The 18,043-nt window shown below is 35.7% G+C and overlaps 1 protein-coding gene across 3 annotated transcripts in view; it reads left to right on the top strand.

Moving 5' to 3' along the window:
• Nucleotides 1-10,881: 10,881 nt before the first annotated feature.
• LOC133517244 (proton-coupled amino acid transporter-like protein pathetic) overlaps nt 10,882-18,043 on the top strand; it is a 46,959-nt gene continuing 39,797 nt past the window's right edge. The window contains exon 1 of one of the 3 annotated variants that reach the window (XM_061850463.1): nt 10,882-10,918. The gene's annotated coding sequence lies outside the window, so the exon portion shown is untranslated. The other 2 variants (XM_061850462.1, XM_061850461.1) reach the window with 2 other exon arrangements.

Below are 18,043 nucleotides of genomic sequence, written 5' to 3'. Positions count from 1 at the left end.
TTGTATGTCTTTTTACGGCGCATTTGTCTGGCCGTTTTTAGCGCTGTTTGAAGTAGATAATCTAGTTTTTATAAATACAAAAATATCAAAAAAAGCAAAACGTATAAACACAGATATTGGTAATATTAAACTCGTATAAAAAAATACTCATCTAGCACTCACTACGGGTACTAGGCCAGGCCGGTCGTATACATGGTGTTCACGAGGAACCCGAAAGATTTTAAGCAGTAAATTTCGCCAAAAAAAATATTTTTTTTAACGTATTTGTACATAAAAAGTTAATGTTATGGTAAAACTGGCACTAAAAAATTTTTTTTTACGTTTTTTTGTGTAAAAACTAGTTCTTGCAAATGCAAAGGTTACTTGTCACTTTTTGACATCTATCAATAAGGATATTTAGACTACGCTCCATAATGGCATCATCGCGATCAAAAAGGCGTTTTGCACTAAGTTACGATAAGAAGATGTGTTTTTTTACATTGGTATTAACTCTGAAACTAGGCGAAATCCAGAAAAGATTATATGACATTTTAGTCTCTAAATGTGATCAGTAATACACTGTCAAAATCTTTCAGTTATATTATAACTAAGAAATGCTTTTTATTCAATCGTACATCAGTTGTTATTATATGTTATAACTTATGTACATACCCCTCTGCGGCGTTGGCTCCGCTTTATGCAATCTCTGCCACTAAAAAAAACCAATGTAATATATATATATATATATATATATATATGTAAATTTAAAAATTTGGACTGCTATACAAGATATTATTTTTTTTCGTTTTTCCTTTGTGGAACGACAAGTCAGTATATCATAACAGCATACAACCAAACCCCCTACATTAGGCATAGGCTGATGCGGCTCTTAATTTAGTAACTAAGTTATAGTCCAGATTTTATCTTACTTATTTATGTCTATACATTATATTACAACTATATACGCACACCGGGTCTTTGCTTAATTTGTATATTTGTTCGTGACTATAAAATACAACCTTGAGTTCGCTTTTACGTCAGAGACGTTAATTTCCAACCACTTTCACTTAAACAGATAACTGTTTTCGTTTCTTTTTGACCTCAATAACTAGCCACATTTTAAGAATACAATTAACTTTAGGCTGCATAATTCTAACAATTATAACTGCCAAGTACAGTATTTATTTAAATTAATTTGTATAAAATATTTTACTTAGGTTTAATGGACTTTCCTTGTGATAACAATATAGGTGCCTTTTACATTGTTCCCATTCTAACTATCAGTGTTGGCCGAACGTTAATTGCAATTGACCAATAACCATTACAAATTGAACCATAAACTGTAACCGTCCGTTACGGTACGGTTAATGGTCAATTGCATTAACGTTTCAGCCAACACTGTTAACTATAGACTTGACTAAGATGACTCATCTAACTAATAACACATAGGGGAGAGTCGGCTATATCGTACCGCCGGTTAAATCGTACCACCTATAGTTTTCCCACTAAAAAAACAACTTAGTTTATTTACACATAATGCACCAAACAGTGCTCTAAAGGAATTAAGCTCAATAATTTAATCAGATATGACATATGACTACCATCGAACAAAAGAGAGAAGAAATATATTTTTCGTTGTACTTGATCTAACTTTTAATGTGTATTTGTAATACCATAAGTTATGGCCAAGATAAGTTAAAAATACCAAATTAAAAGTATATTCCTATAAATATAAACGGGTTTACCGTGTAGGTGTTAAAAATTGTCTAGTTTTTATACTTTGGTTATTATACTGATTATTTAATAAAAATAGCTAGTCGTTTAAATCGTACTAAGTACTTATAGCATACTGGCATAGGTATGATTTAAACGACCAAGTATTTTTGAGTCGTGTAAGTATGATTTCGGATTCCCGTAATAAATACTTGTTATTCAACCCTAAAATAAGCAATAAACTTGCAAATCGTTTCATAGATATAATTTTATTATGGGTACCGATTTAACCAACTGGTCGGGTAAATCATACCGATGGCAGTGCTTCCGAAGAAATGCATTTTGACTTTGTTAATTTAATCTCAGAATGGTCATCTTCATAATGAATGTAGACAAGTAACTGAACTTTTATATGCACAGTAAAACATATTTGTAACTACCTCCAAAAACAAAATATTCAAGTTTATGTAAAAACTGGTACGATATATCCGACTCTCCCCTACATACAATTAACAGGTAAAATAAGGCTAAATATGACCATTTGGCGGCAAAATATGAACATCGGTAAAAAATTGTTTATGATCTTTATCTTGGCACTAGAAATGAGGATCTGTCGAGTCCTACCAAAATTTAGGGGTACGACCCCCTTTTCGGGGGGGGGGGGGGGGGGATATGTGCAGGGGGTTCATTTTAAAATATTCACATTTTACAAACTAGGCAAGTGAGGTGTCATTTTTGTGTATTTTTTTGCGCTGAATCGAATGAAATCATACTCATACTTATAGGATCAATATTTTGCAAGATATGTATGGTTTTTGTTTGTTTGTTTATTTTCTTGTATCTCTTTACTGAGGTGTGCCAGTAAAGAGTATTCTGTCTATCTATCTATCTTCATAATTATCAAGCTATTTCATATGCACATTCAAATTGGTAATATTATATTAGTAATAGATTTTTTAAACAAAATCATAAAAAAAAGTTTTTATATAAGAAATCTGCAACGCGGGCTTCGTCAAGTGGCTTAAAATGCAACATGTTTCGTCCCAAATATACAATTGATGATATTCGTATTATGATTAGTATATTAAATACCAAAAGTTAACATTCGCACCGGTTTTGTACAAAAATACCGGTATTCGGTCCCACTCCAGCTTTTAACTAGGACGAGTGATGAAATCAAACAACAGGCCCTCATAAGTTGCTACACGTAAGATACGCTGCTGTCCGTAGTGAGGGAGTAGGACCTACCACAAACCTGTCACCATGAGATCGGGGTGAACCGCTCCTAGGCCTAGTTAATGCTAAGTTTAAATCTTAATTTTAATCGTCTTATTAACTTAATTTGTATTTATTATTTGTAGATTTTAGTTTAAAAATAACTTTATTTTGATGGCACACAGGTCTTTCTAGACCTCGTCGATCCATCGGTACCTACAGACCGCGAGCCAGGAACAGCCCCTGAAATACGTAAAACAAAACAAAAAATTGTCATCTCCTCCCGTTTGATACTTTGTCAAATGCTAGTTCAGATGCTATTGTTAATTTAAAAAATCGTCAGATGGTTATTTTGAGTTGGTAAGAACATCAGCTGGTAGCATGAACATGTAAAAAATAAGCGCTATACCTTTTTATGATTGCAATAACTAATTATGAAACTTTGCATGTAGCATTTCATCAGGCATTAACGCCTGAAAAGCCATCAACGCAATTTACGCATACTTTGCCGCACACAAAGTGATAAGGCGCATATTTTTTACATGTTCATTTTACAGTTGACGGTCTTTGAGGTCAGTTGATGTGTCCCGCCGAGTTTCTTGCCGGTCCATATTGGGATACCCTCCTCCAATTGAGGGGGGATTTAAATATTCTCTGGTCAGAGGAGTAGGGTTAAATAATAAACTATCTTTATCTTTGTCTTTCCACCGCGATACAACCGGACTATCATCTGACAAAGTATCAGCGGGGAGGCGATGACTGGCGAAATATGCTCCTGGCCCACGGCCTTCTAGGCCTTCCGACCGGAGGTCTACCAGTTGGTCGCCCTAGATAAGCTCTCTTAGCAGCATGATCCTCTCCCATCCACTTCACATCCTCCAAACATTCTAATAATTAATTAAATTTCGAACTAATATGTCCCGCTACTGTGGGAATTAGCCACACGAAGGAATACCTATATGAATGAACCTCTAGCCGCCCACTCATCAAAAATTGCCAAGGCACAAGCAATTTTTATCTGTCAAAATAAGATTCAAATTAGAATGGAATGATAAAACTTTTTATTAGCCTCTGGATGGCTAGAGGTTATTACAAAATGTAATTCACTAATAAAGTTTGTCTACAATGACTCGATGACGCGCAGATTTGTCAAATCAAATCTAACCTTGAAGAAAATGGCAATACAAGTCAAGACACGCGTCTTCGTGAATGACACGATCAGTAAAATATGGTGATTTAACGATGAATGATAAAAATTCAAAAAGTTGCTGAGGTTAAACATTGTTTGGTTTCTGTCATCAGGATAACCCGCTTTTTTTCATGAAAGTACATAATATTCATTCATGGAAGGTTTCTTTGAAATTAGTTTCTATCATTTTTACATACATACATACATACATACATATAATCACGCCTATTTCCCGAAGGGGTAGGCAGAGACCACTCTATCATTTTTATCGATTTATCTTATACCTTTAAACGAGCAATTCTTGTATATATATGTCTGTGATCTAGATTAGTCTTATGTTTGGGAAAACGCGTATTTTCGAGTTTTCATGCGTTTTTCTTTCGACGCAGAATATGGTCGCTAATTTCGTGTTGCCGACCACTATCCGTCTGGTCCAGCGGGTTAAGACGCGGAGTGCCAAACGAGTGTTACGGGTTCGAATCTCGCCCGGTGACTAACTTTTGTTTTTTTTTATGTGTTCAAGTTTATTTATATTTTTTTAATTTTTATTGTTTTAGACAAGATTAATTTAGTAAAAAAAAGTAGTTAAGATTATCACCTATACACCACCATATTACAATAAATAGTTATAACCGAGCAAAGCTCGGTCGCCCAGGTACTAATCTAATAATACTCGTACTTTGAAATTTTGCCCCCTCTTCATATTGGGCATTTCTCATAGTTGTGAAAAATAAAATACAAAAATAATACTTTCAATGTGTCTGGGTTAGGGTTGCTTATAACTATTCCAAATTTTAAATCAATAGCTTAAGTGGTTCTCGATATATTTAGCGATGTGACAGACCTTTTATACCATTTTGGTACGGAACCCTAAAAACTGGTGAAAATACTATAATCCTATGTCAAATGGTACTGGTAACCATGGTAACTCCAGATTTAACCGGTTACCCCGGGTTAGTGAGATGGTGCAAATGGCGCTTAAAAAACTACCAGAATCGCCAATCGGGTAAAAAACTAAAAATGCCTGAACGTAGTAAACCCAATACCTACCAAACTTTTAACGTCGGCGTTCAATGTTGCCCTGAATTTAATAACAGGCGCTAAGGTAGCTACGACTTTGTTTTATTATGACTGTAGAAAATGAACAAAGGGTCCGCCTGATGGTAAGTAGACTTTGTAGTTTATAGACGCCTGCATTTCCATAGGTTCACATGCGCCTTGTCGATTTTTATCTATTGTTAAACATTGTCATAATAAGTGCTTGTATATTGCGTAACTTGTATTGTTTTTTTAAATTAGCTACTTATAAGTTGTATTTAAGTGAAATTTCTGTAATTTCTTAAACAATAAAGATTTTTTAAACCGAAGTTGTAGGGATACTAAGTTAGTACCATTTAAGCTTTATTCCAAATCTTAACTGTAAGTAAAAATCTATCTTCGCCAAAGGAAATTTTATGTTTAATGTAAATAAATAAATATAAACGGGACGTTATACAGGTTCAAAGGCGTTTAAATTACTCAGCTAAAGATGTTAAACGTTAAACAGAATGAACCGTCCTCGGAATGATAACTTAGCCTGGAGAGAAACTTTCTGTTTGTCCGCGTCGACAAGCTGGGGTGATGTTGGTTGGTACACCGGCTGCAAACAAGATGACACGTGTATCCAACAATCCAAAGGTAGGTAAGCTCTTGACTCAAAATAACTTGTCTCGGCATTCAAATTAGCAGATACAAAACGAAATTTCAATGTTCCAAAATCTAAATATTCTTTAAAAAGTTGTTGTAGTCTGGTTTGTCCGCTATCATTCTCAAGATGGTATTGAGACTGTCCCGCACTCGGCGCACCAGGGATGCGCGCCCACACAATGTCGCCTGAAAATAATCGACGCGCGTCTCTGCAAACATGCCTGATGCGGTACAGAAGCGAGGCAGTCTTGTCATCAGCCGGAACGCTTTATTATATTGGCCTCGAAGGGCCCTATAGCCACAATTTTGATTTTATTGATCAATTCTAAACTGGTCTTATAAAGTTATTAATTGTTTGGTTGTGTTGAAGAGCCCAAAGAGCCGCATGCGGCTCGGGACCCTCGGTCTGCCTGTCTTAGTCGATACATGTTTAAAAAAAATTATAATAATAAATATACACAAATTGACTAAGTCCCACAGTAAGCTCAATAAGGCTTGTGTTGAGGGTACTTAGACAACGATATATATAATATATTATAAATATTTATATATACTTAAATGCATAGAAAACACCCATGACTCAGGAACAAATATCCATGCTCATCACACAAATAAATGCCCTTACCAGGATTTGAACCCGGGACCATCGGCTTCATAGGCAGGGTCACTACCCACTAGGCCAGACCGGTCGTCAAAAGTAATAAACAATACAGTAATGAACTTTCCGGCCGCTAAAACAGAACAATAATGTAAAAACAACAATGTGAACAATAATGTGAATTTTGTAAATTTGAGTTTAACCACGAATAACTTCTTTAACTATTTTTGCTACTATAAGGTGAACATTTCGGAGCAAATTTAAATATCACGGCTACCCGGGTATGTCCTTAAACTACGTCCAAAAGAGAGGTATGGGCATTGTGAATGTCATCTCCATTGTGTGGTAGGGCACAGCCAGTGGATGTCATCCCAGATCTAGAGCAGAGCCCAACTGGGGAAGTACCTCCACCTTACAGAAAACAGCAGCCAAATAACACTAGATCCTACTCATAGTGTTGTGTTCCTGCGGGTGAGTAAGGTTGCCAGAGCTCAACGAGGGGGGGCGGGTTTAGGTTCGGCAACGCGCATGTAACTCCTCTGGAGTTGCAGGCGTACATAGGCTACGGAGACTGCTTACCATCAGGCGGGCCGTATGCATGTTTGCCACCGACGTAGTATAAAAAAACTAAATGGCTATTCTGCCATTTAGTACCATTCAATATTCGCTCATTCAATATAATTGTGAAATATAATCTTTATTTCCACGCATGAGATTCTTCAAAAAAGGGTATATAGTCTTTGATTTTATTAAACATTATTCGCACGATCTTACACGACTCTATCCTATAGATTGAAATGATGCTGACCGGGTCGTGTAGACGCAGCCCGCGGCTATATTAATTGGCTGTTTGTGTTTTTCTTAGTGGACACATGTTTTTAAAAAGTAAAAAAACAATACAGTAATAACTTCCCGTCCGCTAAAACACGACAATAACGAAGAGCTTCCCGTACTATTTTTGCTACAATAAGATGAACATTTCCGAGCGTGTTGGAGAAAATTAATTTACTTATACTTACGAACAATGTCTTCATACATTTTACGTAACTGCTACTTCAGATAAAAATGAACTGACATAAGTATCAGCCATACAATAAGCCTGCTTGTTGAAGAATTAACTGAGGTAGCTAATACGAAGCGATTACAATAATATCGGCCTAGCCCCAAACTATATATAGATTAATACATAGAAAACACGATGACTCAGGAACAAATATCTGTGATCATCACACAAATAAATACACTTATCGGGATTCGAACCCGGGACCATCGGCTTCATAGGCAAGGTCACTAGGTCACTACCCACACTATAGGCCAGACCGGTCGTCATTATTGTTTGTTAAGGTTACATCCCCATATTGAAAGCATAGCTGCGCCGCATTGCAGGAAGCTTTGCTGAGGAAAACGAGCGATGTTATTGTCAATCTCGGACACAAGTTGTAGTTATCCTTATCATAAAGAAATTATAAATAATGCAGAATTGTCTGTCACCATGAATACAAGGAGAAGGTTACAAAATAGGGAAAACGAGTATTTTATCGTACTGAGCAATTTACAACATAAGTACCATAAAGAGGCTTATTCTGATAGTAATACCAGTGCCGGATTGCATTATAAAATAAAAGCTAATACTATTAGTGACTTTACATACAGAAACACTAATAGTAGGTATTAGCTTGTATTTTTTATGCAATAGGCTCCATTGTTATGAATTTGTTCTTCTTCTTTTAAAATACGGCCTCTATCATATCTATGATGATTTTGCCAATTTCAAGTGTTGTTGTGCAGTAGTAACTTTTATGTGTGCTCGAAGAGCATGACGTTGTTCGGTAGTTGCTTTTAGTAAAGAGATAACTGGACTTTAAGCCACAATGGAATGCAGGATGTTGATTAAAACATGGTTAAACATATTTCAAGATTAGTTTATCATTAGCTGCACATAACAAGCTATCAATATTACACTTTAAACAAAATTAATGAGCAAAACACAAAAAAATATTCTCGAGACGTCTTCGCCATCTTAAATCTCAACGACAACCCCAAGAATTTTATCTGGATTTGTTTTAGATATGGTCGAAAGTGTCATTTCTTCAACCAGAAACGTCATTTTTGACACTGCACTTAAAGATCATTGTCATAACAAATTAATAACCTGTCATTACAATCAAAATACGTAAGGAAGGACTTCTGGACAAGCTGGATCAAAAACGGTTGAAACGCGGGGCTCGTATTTCTGGACAATTTGCCCGTCGGGCATCTAAGGAACCTTACGAACCTATCAGTTGGTTTATTTTGACTACCGTCAAAATATTACACAGGAAATTTATGATCGGCCGATGAATGGCACTTAAGGGGCTCCCCGCGGTTTTCATTGATTTATGACAAGTTTTGAGTCGTTACTCCTACATTTGTACTACAGAAAGAATTAGAAGAAACACGGCTATCGCTTCTTAGTTAATCTTTTATCTCCATTCTGGTCTGCAGTATTTTGAAAGAAATGAATACTTATTTTTTTATGATTTTTTTAAACATTGTGCTGCACGCCACTGTGCCCGCCGGCATATAGGTATATTACACAAACAGAAAATTACACATGGGGTGCAGCAATGTGTGCAGTAAGGAAAAGGCTTTGACTTAGCATTAGATTGCAATTCGCAAAAAAGGCAAACTGCAACCCTGATATTGTCCCAAGGCCTGAGGGAGTGACATAGAGGAGAGTGGGTCAGAGTGGATCACTTTTTTGTAAAGCTGTAATTGAGACATTTTAACTTCAAATTGTATCGTTTTCGTATCTAATCTTAAACAGAATTGACAGAAAAGCTGTATGGAAGGCTAGAAATAAAATAAGATAATATTCAAATAAAAGTGGAGAATGATTCACTGTTACCTTTGTGTGAGTAATAGAATCTATAAGAGCTGCTGCATTGTTTGATCCATTAAAATACAATACATGCATACGATGATCATAGTTTATCATAGAGTGTGATGATTTATTATCTTATTTTTTTGCATACTCGCTTTTGAAGAACAGGGATTTCGCTCTTTGCGTGGAGATGTATATTAGTTTTGTGCTTCTAGTGTCATGATTTTTTCTCCTTAAAGAAAACTTTGAATTTTCATGCCCGATTTTTCTTTGATTCACTGTGACCCAATTTCATATGATCCACTCTTCCCTATTGATGGTAGTTATAAAACAAAACACTACCAAAATTGATTTGTTTGGTTTATGGTTAAAATAAAGTAATATTTACAATATAAAAAAAAAAACACATGCCATAAAGAAAACTATTCCTTTGAAAATCATGTAAGTATCAAAATAGTTTTTTAGCTACTTGGTAGCCGGTGCTCATCACTCCGAATTTAAGTTCTGAAACTAAAATTTTAACTAGATAGTTAACTAGAAAGTTCTAACTAGATAGTTAGGCAGACATAGGGGCGTAAAAGCGGTAATGCCGTGAGCGCTTACCCCTAGCCTGTACAAGTAATATTAGTGAAGTTATTGCAAAAGATCCACTGTTAGGTAAGGAGAACAATCTATGTGTATGAAAAGTGTGCATCAAAAAACCTTAAATAGGTGGCGCCACAATACATAACGAACTAATTTTTGTTTTGACTTTATAAAACAATTCAAATCACAGATAGCGCACAACTCTCCGTCAATAACGTCCAAGTTCATATCATGTCCTTGCGCTACCCTAGCGCCACCGGAGAGGTTTCGAACTATTATTTACAGCCACCAGCTGGACACTTGCACTTCTTCCATAATTTGTCCCAAATTATGGGAAATAATTTGTCATAAAATCCCGTTGTCTGTAATCAAATCTTGCAAGTTAAATTTGACCCACTTCCCGGTTTCCGATGAAGGTCAAAAATTGCGTACATGTAAGTCAGGTGACAATGCAATATTATGGTGCCATCGAGCTGATCTGATGATGGAGACAGGAAGTGGCCATGAGAACTCTGTGATAAAACAACGCAACCTAATTGTATTTGGGTTTTTTAGAACTGGCTCGATGAGTATTAGTTGCCTGTGGAAAGAAAAGTACAGTCAGCGATAAAAGCTTGTACCAAAAATGAAATTTTTGCCAACAACTTATTTTGCTACACATCGTTATGAAGATACAACAATCTACTTAAAAGTTCACGCCAACGAAGTCGCTGAATACAGTATAAATATGTATAAGTAAATTAAACGGTGGTCTTGAAAGGGTAAATAAGCGTAAACACAATTACTTTAGTACCATTATCATTATGTTCGCGTTTCTTATTTAGCACGAAATAATTGGTAATGAAAGAAACCTTAACTATAAAAAACGCACGTCCTTGATGATAAGATGTCTTCATTTAAAATTAAGACATACTTCTCATTATTAAGGTTTAAAATGGTTTGGTATTTTCCTGTGTGACAAATGGACAGTACTTAAATAGTAAACAGACTTGTGTCACTGCAACCTTATTACTGTTACGCTCTTATTGTAGCTGAGGCCAACTAGTCTTCGAGTTGCAATCAAAGAGTTGGACTTTTTATTCATTTCGAGGTTAGTTTTCCTTCGGTTGTACTCGAATCCGCACTTCGTTGATGCGCAAGCGCGTTCTGATTACAGTGAAATAGTTCGTTTTCAAAATACTACCAAGTCTACCTGCAGGTTCTTTGCGTTTGTGCTAACTATAATTTGACTGTGTAACGAGTTGTGGATTTGACCCGTGGTAAAAACCAAGTTGTTTTATTCAACATATACTGTAACTCGTGACATTGCAACTTTTCTGGTAGTAGATAATGATGTTATCAACAAACAGCTAGATTTTACTACATAAGCCCTTCAAGTGAAAGAAGATAAAGTAAATATTATTTAAATAATTATAAAAGTAAGTATACTGCAAATCTAAACAAATGATAAAAAATTATGCCACGCTCTCTGGCTGCATTGCACATTGCATTTTGGTATTTTTTGTTATTGTTATATAAGGTTTTAGTTCACAATTGGTACTTAATTTGTACTTACTTGAAGAAAATTGTACCTCTTTAGTTTTGAAGCACACGCCAAAGGAATCTGGGGTTGCTGAAGAGCATCCCTGTAGCAACCCCTCAACCAAATTACAGCATTGGTATTTACTCCTTCAGCAAAGGAGAGGCTGGAAAAATTAGTACTGGCAATATTATTCAAAAAAATATAAATTTTGTTTAATTTGATGCCTGGTAGTTGCCAGGAAACGCAAATTACGCAAACTCTCGGAATTGAATTAATTGGTTATATCGTGATACCAAGACACGAAATTACCATAATGGTTATATGATGAGAACTTTCGTGAAAGGTACTAAATAGTGGGCACATTAGAAAATATAGAACGGTGGTAAGTGCTCTATACCATCGTACGCATTGGCATCTCATCTCATCGCATCGCATCCAGTATTGCACCAATCTGATCTCTGAACCGCAAGCTTCTCCCAACGCTCTGATGGGGTGCCGCAAGCTTTGAGATGACGCTTCAGAACGTCTTTATATCGCAAAAACTGTCGCCCCTGGCTACGTCTCCCATCCTTAAGGTCTGAATAGAAAACGGACTTAGGGAGTCTACAGTCATCCATGCAACATACGAGGCCACTCCATCTTACTAATACGCCAACCGAAGAACGTGTGTAGGTCTATCACTTATCTTAGACTATTGGCCAAGCAGTTGCAAGGCGGATTTCAAGTAGAAACAAATTATACTGAACTTGACTGAATGATTGTAAGTAAATACACACGGAAAGGTTTGTATGACATACACATTCTTGCGTAAAATGTCATTCCGCTAAATTTTTGTCTTTACATCTTGCTAGCATCCATAAATAAAATAAAATATATTTTTTGGGACAATTTTACACAGACCTGGCCCCATACGTATATAGATAAATACATACTTATATACATAGAAGCATAGAACACACCTATGACTCAGGAACAAATATCTGTGTTCATCACACAAATAAATGCCATCACCGGGATCGAACCCGGGCGGGAAATTGGCTGTCTCATAAATTTTGCCTGTCTGACCTTGACATTTTGTATGGGAGAGTAAATTTGTTTTTTTTTCGCGATTTCGGGATTGGTCCCATAGTAAAAGTTGCTCAGTATGATCTATCCCCGTAAATTATTGCAGGTGACGAGGCGACTAAATAAACAGCTTGTACATTTCACAAATACTTACTATAACTAGTTGTAATTGTTGTATTTGAAACTTGTAGATTGAGCACGACCGCACTATTCGAAAAATCTAAAAATTATCATAATACGTTTGAATTCTCTAGCCGTTTGTTGTTTAGGCTCTGTTTCTGTACCCCTAGTGTAAATTTAGTCGATAGCGAAACGTGACGTACGCGTTTGCGTTAAATCTCATTTTGTATGGGTTTTTGAACAGCGCGCCAAGCGGGACGTTTTGGAAAGTCAAAAATCTCATACAAAATGACACTTAACGCAAACGCGTACGTCACGTTTCGCTGTCGAAAATATTTACACTAGGGGTACTGACATTAACTGTATTTAACGTACAGTACCTAAGTAATAAGGTGTAATTAAATTATGTAGTAATAATAAAGAAGAATAAGTTGCTCATATTTTTATCTACGTTTAAGTACGAGTATGTTTCGTGTGACAGATTTATTTTTAAGACTTGAGACATTTCTTTTCTTTCGAGGGTGCTTAATTTGTGCCGTAAAACTATAACGTGATTATTTGTAGTATTGTAATTGTATTCATTATGGACGTAAAGTTAAACTACCACCATATTGTATAAAAATCGGCCAAATGCGTGTCGGATCACTCATAATGAAGGATTCCGCTTTAGATCACTATAAAAAACTTGCAACTTTAACTACATTTTTTATCGAAACTACTGCACGTAAAGTGAACTCAAAATCAGTCCAATCGACTATTTAGGTCGAATGTTTAGGTAACATTAATTATCGTTATAAAAAAAAAATCGGACCACAGAAATCCATGAAAGGCTAGTCAAGTACACATAGGTACTTAAAATTAAAAATATGTTAGCTACAATGATTTAACTTACTAGATATCTTTGAAATTATCGTTATAAAATTAGGAAGGTGTTTCAAGCATAGCGGGGGTCAGATGACACTTGCCTGTTGGTCTTGTACCATACAAATAATGTAAGTAAAACAATGTAAGTAGTAATAAGCACCTTTATTAAGTCAATAAAATATCTTTATCTTTATAGGTATTTCAATATTAGGTAAAAACGATTTTAGGTATTCTGATATGTACTCGTTACCTTTAAAGGGACCTAGCGGTATTGTTATCTTGTTCCATCGCAACCAATATGTGTACTTGAAATTGACTGTTTAATTTTGAAAGAGGTTTCATTTTGATATTGTACAAGGGTACATTTTCTGTTGAAAAATTTATTATGTCTCCTTGGATTTCACGGGCCTATAAATCCTGGTTTTTTGATAGGCTTGCGTGGGTATATAGTTCCATCACGTAGAGGACCCTTGGAGAGCGAAACGCTTGCTGGAACCCGTTCACAGGCGCAACAAATAGACAAACCATGAACCGGTCGCAGCAGGCATTGGGACTATTGTAGAAGAAGTACCTTACCTGTACCTTATAACAGTGTATAGATTGAAGTTTGGATGGACAATGAGTTATGTCTCATACTATTAACATATTATTATAAAAATCACGTAGAATGAATACACGTGTCTCTATTATATTTAACTTTTTAAAATAATGTGAAAAGCGTGACTATGTATTTATTACCTGTTTACTGATTAACTATCATTCCCGCTTTGCACGTTTCTGTTGAAAAGTGCTTTTTTTATGAATAGCGGAAGAGACAGCTGTACTACGGAGATAGAATTAACTAACTAGAGCATATTGCACGTCCCTGTATACGTGCAGTTTATGGTCGTTAGTACTCGTAGCGGGCCTATGGGGCCCTCCGGGTCCAGTATAACGCGTTCCGGGTGCTGTTGGGGCTGTCTCGCTTCTGAAGCGCATCAGGGATATTTGCTGAAGCGCGCATAGATTGCTTTTATACGACTATGCACAAACGATGCACATCCCTGGTGCACCGAGTGCGGGTCAGCCCCAACCCCATTCTGCGTTCGATAGCCGAGCGGTTTGACTGCCCATATTTGTTTCTAGAACCTACTTATTATGCTTAACTAATTACTATTTAAGTACTTCTAGAATCATTGCCTTAGTAAATATTTCTATGAATTGTAAATAGCTATAAGTACAAATACCAAAATAAATATTTTTTCTTAGTTTCGTTTTCTACAGAAAACACACATGAGGTCTCCTTATAAAAATCCCCCCGACGTGATCTGTCGTGATTTTTTCGTGAATTTTAGTCGAAAATGTATTACATATAATACAGACGATCCTGGAGTTTAAAATAACGCAAGACATGGTTTCGGCTGACAGTAAATTTAATAAAAAACGCTCATAAAAGCGTGGTTTGATAAGACTGCGGCTTTGAAGCCAAAACAAGCCACCTGAAAATGGGTAATTCCACCGTGTCTGACGTTACATTTCAATTGAACTTGCATTCTTGGATATATGTAACGTAGTTAACTTGCAGAATTTGAATAAGAACATTTTATTAATTCCATTCTTTGTGGCTTTCATATAGACAACCAAAATGATAGAGAAGTCTTAAAGCATGTTTTATAAAATATTAAATTCATTAGTTGTAATGTAACTGATGTTACAAGGAACAGACATATTGTAAGTATGAAGGATTCAGGAATGTTATTTTCTCTGAGCTCATAGATCACAGTAAACAAACTCCTGCCATAAACAACTGACAACTGTTTCAGTTGTCGGGTGTCAGACCGTCAACATCTCTAGCATCTCCTGAGGATGCCTCGTAGAGAGGCGAAAACCTTGTCGAGTTTTGTACTTTTGGTGGTGGGTTGTTATATTTATTTGCGTTTTTATTTTTTAGTCACATTAAATGCATGTAAAAATACGAAAGTAAGTATAACGGGTTAGCACTGATTGACTAGCACGTTATTTCCTCGAGGATTAGCAAGGTAATATTTCTTGCTTTAGTAACTCAGTAATAAAAGTTCGGTAGCAACAAAGACACTAAAAGTACCGAAGTTAATTTAGAAACATGAAAATATATCCAGTCATCATAACTTAAACAAATGTATTTTGCAGTAGCGGCGGCTCCATACAACCCGATCCCCATGAGTTTTACTATTTGCTATTTTAAATTTGCGTCCGTCCGTAGTCCATCCAAACTATACCTACCTACTTTCATACATACCAGCTTCATCGGCTTTATTAAGAACAAATCTCACGTTACAATTCTTATTCATGGATTATTATTTCAAATGTAAAATCATAATTTTTTTATTTGAATAAGAATAATTTATTGCCATTCAATTTCCTCGCCGAAGAATTATTCCAGACGGAATTATTTGGAATAATTTTGACGGGAATAAAATGAACGTGATTTTATTCTTACAAATTATTTTTCCAATCATGATTTTATTCTTGAATGCCCAACACTGCCTCTGAGCTAGGTCTATATCTGTCAGCGGTAAATTATAACGTTTTGACGACCGGTCTGGCCTAGTGGGTAGTGACCCAGCCTATGAAGCCGATGGTCCTGGGTTCAAATCCTGGTAAGGACATTTATTCGTGTGATGACCACGGATATTTCTTACTCAGTCATAGGTGTCTTCTATGTATTTAAGTATTTATAAATATTTATTTATTATATACTTATTTCGTTGTCTAAGAATTTACAACAGAAGCCTTATTGAACTTACTGTGGGACTTAAGTCAATTTGTGTAATAATGTCCTATAAAACATATTTATTTATTTTTGAAATTTTATAATTATTATGTAATGGTTTGTAGGGTTCCGTACTTAAAGGGTAAAACGGGACCCTATTACTAAGACTTCGCTGTCCGTTAGTCTGTCACCAGGCTGTATCTCATGAACCGTGGTAGCAAGCCAGTTGAAATTTTCACAGATGATTTATTTCTGTTGCTGCTATAACAACAAATACTAAAAAATACGGAACCCTCGGTGCGCTAGTCCGACTCGCACTTGTTCGGTTTTCTCATATCTCATGCTCTGGAAGTAGGTCATGTTGATTTATAAAGTGCGCATAAACTGATGCGTTTCTGCTCTAGTGCAGAAAAGTGGTGTACTCCTCTGTGTCCCCGTCCCGTGAGCAACTAGGTAAAAACAATTGGAAAAATACTCTTTATTTCCCCGCCTGGAACAATTGTTCTAATTTTACTGATTCCGCTTTGGGGAAATGATTTTTTTGCTTTACTTATTTATTTATATCGGTAAAGTGTGAAATCCGCCACATTTTTTTCTTTAAAAAATGGAAGAGTATTTTTCTGCCTAAAACACTTAAGCTATTTCAAACAAAAATAAAAACTCGCGGTTGGTTGACATCCATGGCTGAACAGGACCTTAGCCTACTTTTTACTAAGGCGTACAACTTTTTTTTAAATATTGGCTGGGTGCATGATTTCAGCGCTTAGCGTCCGCAATTTGGTTATGTAACAGTGTTGGCCGAACGTTAATTAGAATTGAAAATATTGAAAATTAGCCATTACAAATTGCGGTCTGATCCGATCTCATGTCCGATGTAGTTGAAAGGTAGGTATTATGGTACATTGTAGGAGAGGCCGGAAAACCGCTCAAAAATGGACGAGTGAGTTTGAGGGCCGACACGTTAGAGGAGGCGTTGAAAGAAAGCAATGTATTTTTGCTAGAAAACATTAGAGAGATAGCGTAGATACATGTTTCTTGTATTTTTTAGTCAAACACAATTCACAATACACTATCCAAATCAGTAAGTATTTTCCGATCCCACCTTTTTAACTTTTTTTTATCACATTTAAGAGGCGTTTTTCTGTTGTTTGCTTCAAACCGACTTTAAACTTAGAAGCGTTTTTGCTAAAAAACTATAAACAGCTACAAACGTAAAAACGCCTTAAGCGTGAACTGAATGGTTTTGACGTTTCTTTTTTTTGATAAGTAATTGGTCCTATTAAAAACCTAATTTTATTTTTGAAGTAAAAAGTTGCGCCAAAAAAAGACCTTTTACCATCACTAATGACAGATGATAATAACAATGATCACCATTGACAGATGATGATAACAATGAAATATTGTAGTAGTGGTGGTCCAGGTGCTAACAGGGATCGGAACCGGTTTTTTGCAAAAAAATCGAAATAACCATATATTTCGGTTTATTTTATACTCAAAATGTAGGACTCAGTTGTGTTTTTAGATAACGATTTCGTATTATTAGATTGCCCGATTAGGAATGAAATAATTAACAAAGAACAAAAAAATACCGTTTTCGTTCCCATACAAAAAATACCGGTTTCCGATCCCTGGGTGCTAATACAGCTATTGCCTACTTTCTAGCTTGGTTTGAGACCATCTATTGCCACATTTCCGTCAGAAATACATGATGTACTTAACCTTAATTTGGTTGTTTACTTTCTTTTAACTTTGTGAATAAGTCTGTGTTTATGGAGTGACATGTCGTTTATTTATTTATTTAATGGAAAAAGCCCCTTGGAATAAAGAGATTTTTTTTTATTGACGCTGTCTAATAATAAACGCAACAAAAATAAACTTCTTTCTTAAAATAGTTATTAAAATTCAGTTAATAA

Source organism: Cydia pomonella, chromosome 4 (assembly GCF_033807575.1).
Source record: "Cydia pomonella isolate Wapato2018A chromosome 4, ilCydPomo1, whole genome shotgun sequence".
Taxonomy (NCBI): domain Eukaryota; kingdom Metazoa; phylum Arthropoda; class Insecta; order Lepidoptera; family Tortricidae; genus Cydia; species Cydia pomonella.
This window is presented reverse-complemented; position numbering and strand designations above follow the sequence as displayed.